The sequence below is a fragment of the Neodiprion virginianus genome, chromosome 1, assembly GCF_021901495.1.
Source record: "Neodiprion virginianus isolate iyNeoVirg1 chromosome 1, iyNeoVirg1.1, whole genome shotgun sequence".
In the NCBI taxonomy this organism is placed as follows: Eukaryota; Metazoa; Arthropoda; class Insecta; order Hymenoptera; family Diprionidae; genus Neodiprion; species Neodiprion virginianus.
In genome coordinates this window covers 22,091,063-22,105,528 of record NC_060877.1, presented here as the reverse complement: position 1 = coordinate 22,105,528, position 14,466 = coordinate 22,091,063, and the positions used below count along the sequence as shown (strand labels likewise).

At 40.5% G+C, this 14,466-nt stretch overlaps 1 protein-coding gene across 1 annotated transcript in view; it reads left to right on the top strand.

Annotated features, from left to right (window-relative positions):
• LOC124303352 (netrin receptor UNC5C-like) overlaps positions 1-11,261 on the top strand; it is a 38,945-nt gene extending 27,684 nt beyond the window's left edge. Inside the window, exons 13-14 of the transcript XR_006907904.1 lie at positions 5,994-5,998; positions 11,251-11,261. The gene's annotated coding sequence lies outside the window, so the exon portion shown is untranslated. The remainder of the gene's footprint in view (positions 1-5,993; positions 5,999-11,250) is intronic.
• The last annotated feature ends 3,205 nt before the right edge of the window (positions 11,262-14,466 follow it).

Below are 14,466 nucleotides of genomic sequence, written 5' to 3'. Positions count from 1 at the left end.
GCTCCACGCCACCCTCTTCGCGTTCATGCAGAGGCGATATATTTATTGCAAGCAGAATCCCCCGCGATAACGGGCCTGTTACTTTCATCGGACAGATCCGTCGCCTTGTAGAGGCGCCATGTCTAAGATACGGGATCCCGCGAGATCTTGTAAAGATAACGGAAGAGCTATCTCCCTGGCCCATATACAGCCCTCACTCGACTGCATCCTGTTCCCGTACGTCCGATAAACTACCTGTTGGAAAAAGGGGCTTGGGACATAAACGCCGTTGCCTACGCAGTGGTAGTTCGCACTCATACGGCTCGGACGTTTCTCTCGGAACGGCGATAGTAAAGACTCACTTTGAGAGACGATGAAGCCATGTAGAGACTGAAGGTTCAAAAGCCGCGGCGAAGGGCGGCGGAGGTTGGGCGAAAAAGACGAACACGTGAAAGACAAGCAACAGAAATGTGAATTAGAGATACAAGAGGAGAAGCACAAAAAAAAAAATAATAAAAGTGTGTCGTATGTACATATGTGTTCGTATGTCTTATCTGAGAGTGGGTAGTGGCAGTCGCTCGGGAGAAACCTGAATGAACGTGGCTACGAACAAAAGGGTGCAGGACTAAATTTAACAATATAACTTCTCGCGAAGCAGCAGAGTGCATAAATACAAATCATGCCGAGACACGTTCAGCATTGTATTTAACAGTACCGAACCTACGAATCAGTAGAACCCACGAGTTTCGGCAAGTTCAAAACATCTGGAGGTGAATTTTCCCACTAAGGAATAGTTTTTCGCGCTGTCGACGAATCGTTGAAGTCTGTTGTGCAGTGGCATTCAAAGTAAATCAAGAAGTGTGAACTCATTTTCCCGAGGAACGAAGTAACAGCGCGAGAAGATCCAGTAACTCGTTCATGGCCCTGGTCCTGGAACAGAAAGTGGATGAAGTTCGGTGTGCAGGACTCCTTGGACTCAGCTTCAGTATACCACATGCATTATCTAGATCTTGGTGTTTGAAAGGCTGGAGTGGACACCGCTAGACGGCAGAATCAAGGTCCTCCGGTATCCGAAGTGAGCTGAAACTGGCGAATGTTGCAGCGGACATCAACGATGTCGGTGAGTCATGATGCATGCTATTCATTTTTTACTCTTGTTTGTATGTTTTACCACACGAGACAATTCGTTTCTTTGTTTTATGTTTTTTTTTTTTACTTTTCGCAGGTAACTTTATACAAGAGATCCTCCCCCTCCCCCTGCCTTTGCTCCGATCCCATCCTCGTTCTCTACGTTCGCATTTGCATCAAAAACCAATTAAATCCAGAAAACTCCGATATCCTTCACGAGAAGATCCCCATTGTTAATATTGCCGTTATCATTGTTATTGTTCGGTCGGGCCGTGTGTGTATATACTCGGATGTGAAAAATGTTGGCACCGCAATTAGAGAGTCCCGCTTTCAATGAAAAATTTTTGAACCAATCACCGATTTACAAAATTATAGGCTGGAAATTAACCACTCGTTTTTGTACGTAATATTAACGCGCATGACTATTCATAGGCTGAGCAAATTAATCACTATTATAACCAACGGCAGACGTAAATCATTGTGTATGTATCTAACTCATGAACTGCCATCTTGAAATATTGCACAACGCAAGGCTCGCATTGATTAGTCAGTGCTTGGTTCAGAGGCACATCCACTAACAACGGTTGTGATATCGTATTGGCGTTGAATGAATATTTTCTTCTGGAAATAATGCCAAAGAGCATAGCATCAAAATAGTAGCGAAAAGCAGTACGCTTAGTGGACCACTTCAATGAAGTTTTAATTTCCAAATGATCAATTGAACCCGTCTGAAAGGAATTACTTTTCACCCTCTACTCCAACGCTGCATGGTGTTAAGTTATCAACACCAGTGTCCAATTAACGTAATTCTGGTAACATCGATCATTGGAAAAAGGACAGAAATGGTCTCATATTGACTGGTAAAACATAAATGTTCTCGGGGATAAATTTACAGCTTGACATCTGCGGTAGCAAGTTGGTATTTATTTGTACTAAAACAGCGATGTAAATGCAAATGGATTTCAAGTGGCTCCGAGGGAACGCAGCTAAACAGGGCACGGCTCGGTGTTACTGTTAATCTGCACCACATTACCTTCGCTCGCTCCTGCGAATGCAGACGATATAGTAGCTGGTTAGTAAGGATAGGAGAAACGAGGATGGAGAGAAGCGGTGCCTGGTGCTGCTGACTGAATATGGAGTAGGCTTGGGCGAGCTTAAAGCCACCAACCGAGATTAAAGTGAGCGTACAAAAGGTCATGAAGGGTCAGCCGTTTGGGGTGACAAAATTCAGGACAAACGATTGGCAAATATTTTGGGTATGTGTTTGTTTCAATATTTTCACGAATGACAATTAATCACGAATCAAATCGCGTTGCCAATGCTTCATTAGTACCCTTTCATCAAAAAGAACAGTTATGCATCTTAGCCGAGCCAATCTCCCATGTCAATAAGTTGAATAACGTGTTACCTGGGCAGGTGAATGCGCAATATTCTCAACTGACCAACGCTGCGTCACAGTGATGAATGAGAAAAAGTTTTAATGCTGGTTCTAAAACACTAGAGCTCGATGGAATTAACGGCCGTGAAATGCTTTCTGCGTATATGAAGTTTGGTATATTGTCGTTATTACGGGTATAAATCAATAAGTCTCAACGATCTTGAACGTATAGGTAGACTGGCACCCTAGCTCACGTGTTCTATAGCTTGTGTCATAAATTTCGGCCTTAATTACTTCTCGCCTTCCTCGTCCCGTAGTTTCCCCACTCACTTCCAAGAGTCCTTATCGTCCAGACTCTGTCCCTCGTTCGCCACGTCTTATTGACTGTTTTCACCAACGGAATACATGTATGCGTTGAGATGTTCGTGTACATGTTATAAGTTTGGAAGCATCTTCCCCCGCTGTCGTCCACTGTCGTTTACAGCATGATACTTCGAGGAAAGTGGCGTTCGGCTGGACCGGGAAACTTTCATATCTCGGTCAGAAAACACTGAAAGTTGTAGTCCCTCGTAAACGAGTTTTGTATCGGGGTTTCTCGGGAATCAGTCTCAATCCAATTATCCGGTAATCCCATAGAGCTATCGCCGGCCAAGAGGTGCAACCTAACCCATCTTAGCCTGACCTCTCTCAACTTGGCCCAACCTAGCCTAACCAAGTTTCCCACCGAAATTCCCAACCCTTCCTTCCTTACATCCGCAAATACATCCGCGATTCGGCCATCGATCATTATCAGTCTTCGGTGGCCCCCAATACTCTGCAATTGATGTGTAGCAGTTATCACTGTAGCTCTCCGATTTTTTGTTGTAATATTCGGAGAGGACGAGAGTACAAAAAGGGGTCGACTTTTTCGCGGAAAACTTATTATTATAAGTTAGGACCACGAAGCACGATGGCCATTGTGATTTGTTCTGAACATGATAGCAACGTAGCCTCCGTGGTTAGTTTTTGCGGTGATAATCGAAGAAAAGTTTCTTCTATCTCCCCTTGAGAAAGGAGTGAGTGAAGCATACCATCTTCATACTTTATTTTCATCATACTTTATCGTGAAAAATTTCAACGAAAAAAGTAATAACGCAAACGTCAGATTCAGGACGTCTCATACTATCAGTGCAAGTCAATCATTCGCTTCCTGCTTGAGAATGAACAAATGGATATGGCGTAGTCGTAGAAAGACGTTAATCGAAAGCCCGAGAAATACCAATCCCATTGATCAACTTATATCGCCATGTTTCCTACACGCTCCAGGAAATTGATGGTCACTATCGCGTTGAGGAAATATTAAACGATAACGGTACGGGCATCATTCGGGTCTCTATTCCGGGCAAACTCACTCTTCAGAAACCATGTTCTTCTTTTCTTTTGCTTTCTTCGAACTTGTCTTCGCCAACTATTGTACAAGAATGCTCACGGAATGTCGCTAACAATTCAATCCCTTAGTCTCATGTGGCAAAAAGCTTCGACCTGACATTAATTACAATAAGTGGTTGGTTAATGCTGCCAATACTTCGTACCCCAAAGCCAGCACCTTCGTTCTCAGGAATTACTCTGTACTAGAGCTACTACTTTTTCGGGTATTTGGATTATACGAACAATCCGGAACCACCGGATCCAACGCTTCTAATTCGGATATCGAAACTATCCGGATAGTTCGAGTACTCGACTACCCGGGTATCCATACTAACCGAAGTATTCGAATAGTTAGAACAGATGATTTATTTGGATACTTAAACTATCCGAGTAATACGAATAGTTTAGTTAGGTTAGGTTAGGTTAGGTTAGGTTTTTTGTTCTTTTTTTCCTGAATTAAATAAAATTGAATAGATTAAAATGATAATTAAAAAAAAATTTATGAATTTTTTTGTAAAAATAGCCGTTTCTTTTTTTTTTGGTAATTTCTGTTGCTTTTTTCTAGTACACGTAATTTCAATTTTTGACTATATTAACTACATGATCCTTTAAACTTTTAATATGTTCTAAAAAAAAAATTCAAGTGACAATGTTTAATAGTTTATTTTTTATAATAATTATTGTCGGTGGGGTGTGAAGCAACCCGATCTGGCAAATACGTGCTTTTGCAGAAGTGTGGCAAGTAAGGGTTAAGATAGTTGTACTACAAATATTACAGCTACGTGTTAATTATAACTACCATTATATGTATACTCTTAAAAATTTTTGCGAATTTACTACCGATTTTCTACGCAGAGGTGGAGCAAGATTACCTACAATTTCTGCACAGCAAAGTGGAATTACCATACATTTTGCGTGAATTCGACAGCTAACTCACAATCTTATAAAACTGTGTTGCAAAAATATATTGTTTTACAAATTTCCTGAACGTGTGGTGTGAACGTAAATTATTTGCAAATTTTGTACAAATTTTTCTGGATATACTAACTATCCGGATACTCGAACCATTCGGGTACTTGAACTATCCGGATTTGAAGTTTCGCGACTGACGGATCCGAGTAATTCAGATATTCGATTATCCGAATAACTCGGATCTACGTGTAAGCACTACTCTGTACCATTATGATGCTGAAGAGTCGATAAAAAGAAGTGCTTAAATTTTAACTCAAATTTAGGCAGTGCCTTCTATGATGATGATAAGGTGACATATTTGGCAAGCTATCTGCCCGGTCGATCAATGTCTAGATTTCTTTCATAGAGTCCGGTCTCTGTAATCCTGAACGCAAAACGCTGAGCGGTTCAGCCTGGTGCATAACGATAAAACAAATAATGAGAAAGCAAGGCACAAAGGGCAAGGTATGTGCAAAAATAAGACCCCTGCACCGTGGTCGAAAAACGCTTACACCATACATTCGTCCTTCCGCCTCTGAAGCTGCAGGAACCTGGAGCTCAAAGTGTATTTAGCGGAGGTCCTGCAGACGGGGAAAACTGCAGACTCAGTGCTTTTTCTGGACGTCTGGAGCGGGCGAGCTGGGGAAATGAATCATGTTTAGTATCTGGCGACGACAGGATAAAGCGACTCTTAGCGAGCTTTTATATGTATTTATGTCACACACTTCCAGTCCATCCTTAAGTTTGCTCGACTGCGACTGTCTTTTGTTCAGCCGTCGGGTACGGCTCTCGGCTGTCTTTACGTTCCTATCTCCCTCTCCGACTCTGCACCACGTCTAGATAAGACACGTTTTGTCCACCGGGTGTGTTGGAAGTGGTCTGTGCTGCGGAATAAATTTTTCCGGTAGTTTCCTGCCGCAGCAGACATTCCACGTGGGTCACACGTTCTGCTTGACCACTGCAAGTTTGATAATGGCAAGCGACTTTTAACGGGCCTATAGTTACTGAGGAAATTCACGTTCAGCAAAAAATATCGGTTCCTTGCCATGATGGTGACACGGAAAGGATTGGAAGTCGATCGGTCTCGACGGCGGGAGATAACATAGATTTTACTACAGGTACCAAGGATTACGGGTATCTTCTCCGCCAGGATCGGTCCACACTCCTGTAGCCAAAGTCATACTCATGGCTCGAAACACGGGCGCAACGCTCGTTGAGCAAGTGATAATCCCGTCTTCTAAATTCCGTGCATCCCGAATAAGATTGAACAACTTGATATCTTCGGATCGCGTCTATCCAGCATCCGACTCGGCATAAGATCAAGAAACACTTACTTTATCCTGCATAATTCTGGAGAACAACTCTGATTTGTCAGCAGTGACGGTAAGAGGAGCGATATTTGTTCTCTTAAGATTCGTCGAGTAATTTTCAGATCAAGAATGCGGTGCATTTATGGCCTGGACCTTGAATCCAGACCACAAGAATATGCAACGAAATAGTTTTCATGAATATCAGTTGAAGCTGCCGGCTTAAGTCGTGAATGACGAGATTTTTTTCACATCACTACATTTTGGACAATCATTGTGGGTTCTCATGACGCTTGGGAATAGCCCCTTAATCGATTAGGGGTGAGAATTGCGTCATAAAAAAAAGTCTATTACTGACCCCAGAAACTGTTGCTGTAATTTTCATGTACATAACAAAGGCGACTCGCGCAAAATAAAAAGCAAATTTGGCCTGACAGTGATTCCACAAACTAATACTGTACCGAATTAAGTTTCTCTAAACTCCTGACGATGACTCTGAGGAAAGTTTCCAAAGATCAGACCGAAATAGTGATCTTTAGAGAAACAGTTTCACGAGCGTGTCTCGAGTCCCCTACTCGTTGATTTTTTCTGTTCAAACTTTTTCTGTTTCTCTCTGACAATGAGAAAAACAGGAACGTCTGTGTGTTTCCTTTGGACTCGAGGTGAGTTTCGGCTAATTGCGACTTATGTCACGTCGGATTCAACGTCCCGGGAGACCGTCCGCGGCGTTTGTTTGTCCCTCAGTCAGTGAGACGCTGAGGTTTCCTCGGAAAGCTCAAGCTCGTGAGTATCGGTGAGACAAGGCCGTGTTCAGAGCGGATAATTTCGAACTCCGAAACTTGGTCCAAACACGTTAGTAGAGACGAGCTGTTACAGCGCGGCATTGGTATGGCATCAGCTACTAAACCCTAACAAATGACGGTACGCGCCGATACACAACAATTAGCGTCAAAATTCGCTGACCGACTAATTTCTCGCGGACAGATAATTAATATCTTAAAGTACCGGCATCATACCAGGATCGACATCAAGAGCCTCGCCTCTTGGCGTCTCATTCGGTGGTGAAGCGAGTAACGTGTACAGAATTGGAGTGGGTGGATGGGTACCTACCCACCGCATCAAACCGGAAACGTCGTGGTCTGAAAATTAATTACACCCGTTTTGTCAGCAATGGTATTCGCGTATAACTGGAGTCAACGATAAATTAATTCTCTAGGTTCTCCAGGGTTATGCGACTGCGGATGCGGCTGTACTAAATACCGAGGAGAATTAGACGCTACGAATAAGTAAAGACCATTGTTTGACAATTCCAACGATTTATCACTCTATTTCGTTGCTGTGTAATTACCTCCAGCTTGCGGCGATCCTCGTCACGTGTTTGTATCCAATTTCTATTCAGCTCCCCAGGACAGTTCTCATTTCCGCCGCAAATGGCTCCAAGTAAATCGCCAGTCCTTGCAATTGTTGCAGAACTACAGTAGATTCGAGAAAAAACGGTGAATCTCGGAAGTGACACTTTGACACCACCTTAACGTTCTTTTTTCAGGCTTTCAGTATTAGGATAAACGTACCAGTTTTGGTTATCTGAGTACCAATTGTTGATATCGTTTCATCCAGTCGTAGCCACATTCTGTATGTATAATCTGTGGTTATGGGTATGAATGGTACAGCTTAATTGATTTGATTAAAGTGAACCGAGGATAAAAAAACTTCTTTCTAAAACTTGCTCAAAGCCAGATTTTAGTCATAAACTGAAGAAAATGACGTCAAATTGATGAATATAGAACTTTATGATAGAAGCCACAGATAGCAGGAAATGGTACGGCGGACACAATCATGATGCTACTATACGAAACATTTTTCTGAATGGTTCTATCATCCTTTGGCGATATAACTTTTATATTTGTATAAAATAAAGTATTTTGTTCGAGAAATACTCGCATGATGCCAATTTCATCATTTTTTGATATTCTGTGCCAACCCTTGATGCGTTTGATCGGCATGGTCATCGGGGGCGAAAGACTGAGGTCAGAGCAAGCTGGGGCGATTAAAATTCTAGGATCTCGGGGAATCCGCAAATCCTCAAAGTGTACGAAGCCCCAAGTTTAATATACAGCCGCCTGAACCCCGCGTAATAACGTTAGGACGGAGTATAACCCGCACACCTCGATAAACCATGGTCAGAGAGGGCTTCCTCCTCTCTCCCCAAATCCACCGAGATACGCGGTGGACGTATACAAATACAACGATGGTTATCCTCGTGGCAACGTGCTTGCGGCAAGTCAGCAAGTTTGAAATTACGAACGCGAACGTTCGCGCAGTCCGCCATGGACTCAATCAGATAAGCCCCTTGCATGAGTGAAGTAAGCCGACCACCCCCATATTTCGGATTTTCATTTGATATAGAATTCAATTTCACTCGCCGCCGTGGTATCTTCAAAGGTATTAAAGGTATTCCCATTACGGCTTAGGCCTCTCCATCATGGGCTTCGATGATAGCCGGCTGTGTATTCTGACCCAAGAACGTTGGGAAAAGAAATCAAGTTTAAAGAGCAGTCGATTCCCAAATTCTGTTCACCTCAAGAGGCTCACCATCTTTTACAGATGGTATCCACTAATCAGTGAAACCTTGTAAAATCATCTAACGTCTCGTAGAACGCTCTGGAATATCATCATTTTATATCTTTCGAAACCTTGTGACATCTTTAAAACCGCACAGAGCCATTCGAATTGTGTGAAATCTTTAGCACTCGCATAAAAAATCTTGAACCCCCTGAAATTACGTGTCATATTTGTAACTCTGAAATCATAAAATCCGGTGTACACTATACGATTGATGTCGAGTGCTAATGAATCAGAAGACAATGCTTCCTTGAATAATATTATCCAGCCTAATCGTAGTTTTCCATAAAAAGTCTTGTACAAGCTCAAAGTAAAAAATGTACCAGATTTTTTCGAAAATATTCTACTTGTTGTAATATATCATTCGAAAATCAAAGGTAACGGAGTTGTCTAGTAAAAAAAAAAATTACACAGGTTATATTTTTGAGAGTGACTAAGAGCCAGGAAAATCCAGAGAATTGATATCGACTTCTTCGGCACTTTTTCTCAAGTAGCATAAATATGTTTTGCAATGAAGTTGCAAGTAAAGAAAAAGCCCGTTATCGTTTCACGCTTCATTAAAATGAAAAAATGCCAAGTCGGCCTGACATTCAATCTTGAACAATACACTCATCAATTTTTTCAGTCTAAAAGATGAATCAGCGTGGGTGAAAGGCACGGCTCGAGATCAGAGCCGAAAAATTCGATCTGATAGAATGCGTTGGAAACATAAAGCACTCCTCCGCGTCCTCAATATCCGGGTGGTCATGCCTAAGGCCAGTGTTTAATAGCGTACTAGCTGGGGCAGGCTGTAAACTTAACCGTCACTAAGCCCTAATAACATAGACCTGTGCCTAACAACTTGGTAATCTCCATAACTGATCACCATTGGCACATTGGCTTACGTCGTAACGGCCTGGCGGCTTCGCTCATAGCCTTTGCACATAGATGTGACTATCTATGTACCCACACCCTATATTTGCACTGCAACCAAAGCGTCAGGTGCTTTGGTCGACCTATCGAGGAAGTCTGACGAGATTTACGTGATTCCGTGATGTTTCCTTGACTTTCACACTCACGAATTCTGACACAAAATAGCTGCGCAGTGATGCAAATTCCAGAATTGGGAAGAAATGAAGATTCGATCGTGTGTAATTAATTATTCACTGGAAACCTAGATTTTTTTGAAATGACGAACCATCGTTACGTATATAAATTAAGCTCTGGGTTTTTTTTAAAATCATTGTACTTTATTGACTATCAGTATTTTGTCCAATCTTATAAGACTTGATATTTTAAGAGAGATACTTTAATCTTCAACTCAAACTACGGAAGTATCCGAAAAATATTTCAGATCGATTGAAATAACTGTACTTCAAAATGTATTTTTGAAAATTCCTTTGATTAATGTACGGCGAAAACATCAAACTTTATTCATAAGACTGATTTTATTCTCTCCAATTGTCGAAGTTAACTCACACTGATCCCATATAATCTAGTGGCGCAAAATCGATACATAAATCATTCGGTTTTCATGAAGTTACAGGGCATTCTTTTTCACCTTCAAGGGAATAGTAAAGAGTTCCGTAATCGTTGGCAGAAAAAATACAGAAAATTTAGTAAATCGCGTTTATTATCCCACAATAAATATACCAGAAACTTTATCAAGGCCTAAAAAATTCCCTACATATACACATCGAAAAATCAATTCCTATCTAAATCGCCTCACCGATATCTAAATTCTTTGCCAGCTGTTAATGAAATTTTCTTCTGCTTGACAGAGTGTCCAAAAGATAACATCAACCTAATTTTGTACGACACTCTCTAAGGCTTGTACTCAATATAATTAACTCTCTTAAATGACTCTGCCTGGAACTTCAAATGAACTTCTCAACTCGGTAGGTAGTGCAAACTCACTTTACACCGTATTTATAATTACCTGTGTAGCAACATGCATCTGATTAGTTAAAGCACGGGCTGAAAACTGAAAGCTTCAGTCGTCTTCTTGCAATGCTTGTATGCTATAATTTCGTTTCGATTTCACGATTTCTGTCTATCGCTACGAATTGCACTAAAATATTTTGATTTACTACGTAAGATATCCAATAACTTGTGGTCATGAAAAAAAAAGAAATAATTCAAAGGTAGCCGCCGTTCAATCGATAAATTAAGACCAAAATAAGTTTTATAGTTTTCCAGAAAAAATATTCAAACTGCGTCTATTTAGTTGGATTTTACTAAAAAGTTGTTATTCTACACCAAATTTCAGTTTACCGTCTTCCGGATGTTCTAATTTATCCATATTTTTCGAAAATAAAGTTAAATATTTTGCAAAGATAATTTGACAAATTCATAGCAGATGAATTCCTTCTCGCATCATTATACCTCAACTCGAATTGCCCGCATCTCTTTCCTCACGAACGGTTTGTTTTCTAACGCGAACTCGGTCGGAATACAATTGGTAGCCGGGATTTGCGCGAGATATCGTAAAGAAAAAAGGAAGAGGGTCGATGGTGGTCAGATTAACTTTGGTCTTGAGGCGCGATCTCGGAGACGAGAACAAATGCCCGGGATAAATTGGTGGCGCTTTGGCGCAATGGATAGCGTGCCGGCGAGCGCTAAAAGCTGCCGTAACTCATATTTAACACCGAACAAGCCGGGCTTTTATATAAATGAAAGCCTTTTAAAACTACAGATTCGTGACGGACGGCTGTTAGAATTGTCGGTAACGCTGCATGGCGTGTAAACGGTGCTGCTTACGGCGCACTTGGTTCCGTTTATGGCTGAGATACGTGTGCAGGATGTACAGATTTTCGCACGTTACAGTCTGGCCAAGAATCGCCCGCTGAAAAAAAATGCGAAAAGACTGTCGTGGCTTTTATTTTAACTCCGGGCGCACAGGGCGAGGTGAAAAAGGTATTATATCTATTCTCTGAGGCAGGAATGAATGCACTGCGGTGAAAAAAGGTATGAGGGAATATCTTGATAGGGATTTGCGGCAGCGAGACTCCAGAAGGAGCCATCAGTTGCAGCTGCCAAGATGATACAGACAGACAAGCCGAGTTCAAATTTACATTTCAATACACGCATATATTCCCGCAACGCGTTTCTCCCCCCATTGTCAAATTTTCTCTTCTTCGTTTCTCATTTTACTTTTTCTTGTTCGCAAAATACGTACGTAATTTAGCCACAAAGGCGCAATCAGGCCTTGATCAAAAATAGATAAGCAAAGATTCCAGATTCTTCGCAATTGTCGAGCGCTTGATGAAAAATGAGAATCGTGCAAAGCTGAGAGAAAAAAAAGTTTCACTTTATAATCTAGCGGGTTAAGCTATTAAATTCATAATAAATTGCGCTTAAAAATGCACGCTGCTTCAGACATCTGTCGATGCATCGAGTGCCTTCGAATTTCACATTCAATCATGAATTAAGAACGGTAATACATCGAGTTAGACGTTCACTTCAATTTTCAAGGTGTTGTTCAATATTCATTCCAAAGTACTAAAGCTACGCAAAACAGATATTTCATAATGAAAAGCGAATAAAAATTATTCAGCATAAACGTTAGGGTGAATTTTGGAATTTCTTATCAGTTAAAAACACAATTAAGCTCATCCTCAACTGATTTTCACCAAATTTTTCACTCCAAATAACATTACATCATTTTTCTATTTATGCCTGCACAATAAATTTCGAAGGGCATGGTTGTGGTAACAAAAAGCTACAAATTCTTCGTGAGACTGTTTCTCGTTACCGTTATCACTGAACCACCAAAAGACCTAGGGGACGTTTATTTTCCGAGCTGTACACGCATGGCGTCTGTTCCATTTATACGAAAGTAGGAGAGAAGCTCTCTCTGTGTATCGGCAGAGCCACGGTGACCTTTCGGCCCTTTTCCCCGGGCAAATGGAAAGCCCGGTTTTTTCTCTGTAGTGCATTTCTCCGTTCCTTCTTCTCTCTCCTCCGTTTCTTTCGATCTTTCTCCGTAGTTGTAAGCTAACTCTGACTAAACGTTACTCGCCTGGTGCTATTCATAGAAAAACTGCACCAGGAAATAACTCTTCGAGACTTCACGTTTCCGAGGTCCGCCTCATTGACTAGCCGGGCTTTCGCTGCTTTCGCTCTCTTAATGACCGACCACGTGATACCGGGACCCCCAAGAGATGGATGGGCCCAAGAATGTCCCCGGACTTCTGCCAAGACGAACTCGCTTCCACCCCCGAGATCCTCGATAAATGGACCCTGTCGTAAAACTGCCTTGTTCAACTAATCATTTATACCCCTTAATTCGTGCCACGGCGAGACGCTTTTTTAACATTTTTTCTTTTCCTCTCTTAACAGCTTATTTCTATTAAAAGATACACTCGAAGCTGATTCTGATGCATCTGTTACATGTCGTTATACTCACAATCAGACAGTCAGATAAAAACAACTTCGAATAAAAAACCCGACTAAGCGAACCGTTACTAAGGCCTTATTAAATCAAATATCGTTAGAAAAGTACTTCTGATATGGAAAAAATTGATTAGATACCGAACTTCAATCGTAAATGTGTCATTTATCCAAGGTTGTTAATACATTAGGATCCTTTATACATTTAAAACTCACTGATTGTACATTTTTTCACGTGTCTTGAGGATTTTTTTAGTTTGTGTAACTGCGTTAGCTTAAGTAAGACTTTCTCATCCTTTGTTCTATTCCGTTTTTGATTTAACCAATTTTTCGTCCGGGCTTTGAGTCTCGTACATCCTTAAAGGGAATATATATATATATAGCTCTTCAAAAGATATTTTTTATCTTCTTATTACGCCCAAAAATATCGACACCTTAAAAAAAGACAGATTTGTTGTATATACCTACGTGAAAACAGAAAAAAAGTAACCAAAAGTCAGATTTACATCAAAATGAATATTTCATAGTGATGAATGTTTGGTGATTCTGGAGAAATTTTGAAAGCATTTGATCTGAATGGCTCAGGAATAAAATTATTGGTTCTGTTAATATCTAGTAAGAAATTTATCCGGCACCTAAAATTTTCAATTAATGTCCTCTACTATTTGAATAATCATGCTATATAAACTTACTTATTTAAGTAATAACTTTTCTCATTCAAAAGCTTGGACTAAACAGAATAAGATAGCAAAAAGTGCTTATTAGAAATTTTAGACGTGCAGTTAGAAGAAATTAAATAGTTAGCATAATTAATTATTTCAACATGCATACGAAATCGACAAGCAGCTACTTTGCTTACTAAAAAAATTATACACATAAACATAAATTCGAACTTAGGCCTCACGGGTAATTAATTTTTTATTAGAAAGTTTTAAATATTCCTGAGTTTAATGAATTGTTCTGGCATTCTGACCACCGGAAGCTTTAAATATTACATTTTTGCTTGAATTAAAAAACACCACCCGTAAAAACTTTTAGAGACTTGATTATTCAGAGTATTTTTATACAGATTGTGCAAAATTAACGAACGTATAACTTTCACCATCGATATTTGTCACAATTATTCAGAATTTTTTACAAAACTAAAAAGTAGTTGGTCTTTAAACTCTCTCGTTTCTCTTGGTAAAAATCTAAGTTATTATAAGACAGCGAAAAAAGTATAACAGCTCAATACCAGACATTCAAATGTAATGATGAAAATCCGCGGAGTTTAACCACCTGTGGTTATTGTTTTTTCCATTTCTTTTCCATTCTCTTTTTTCC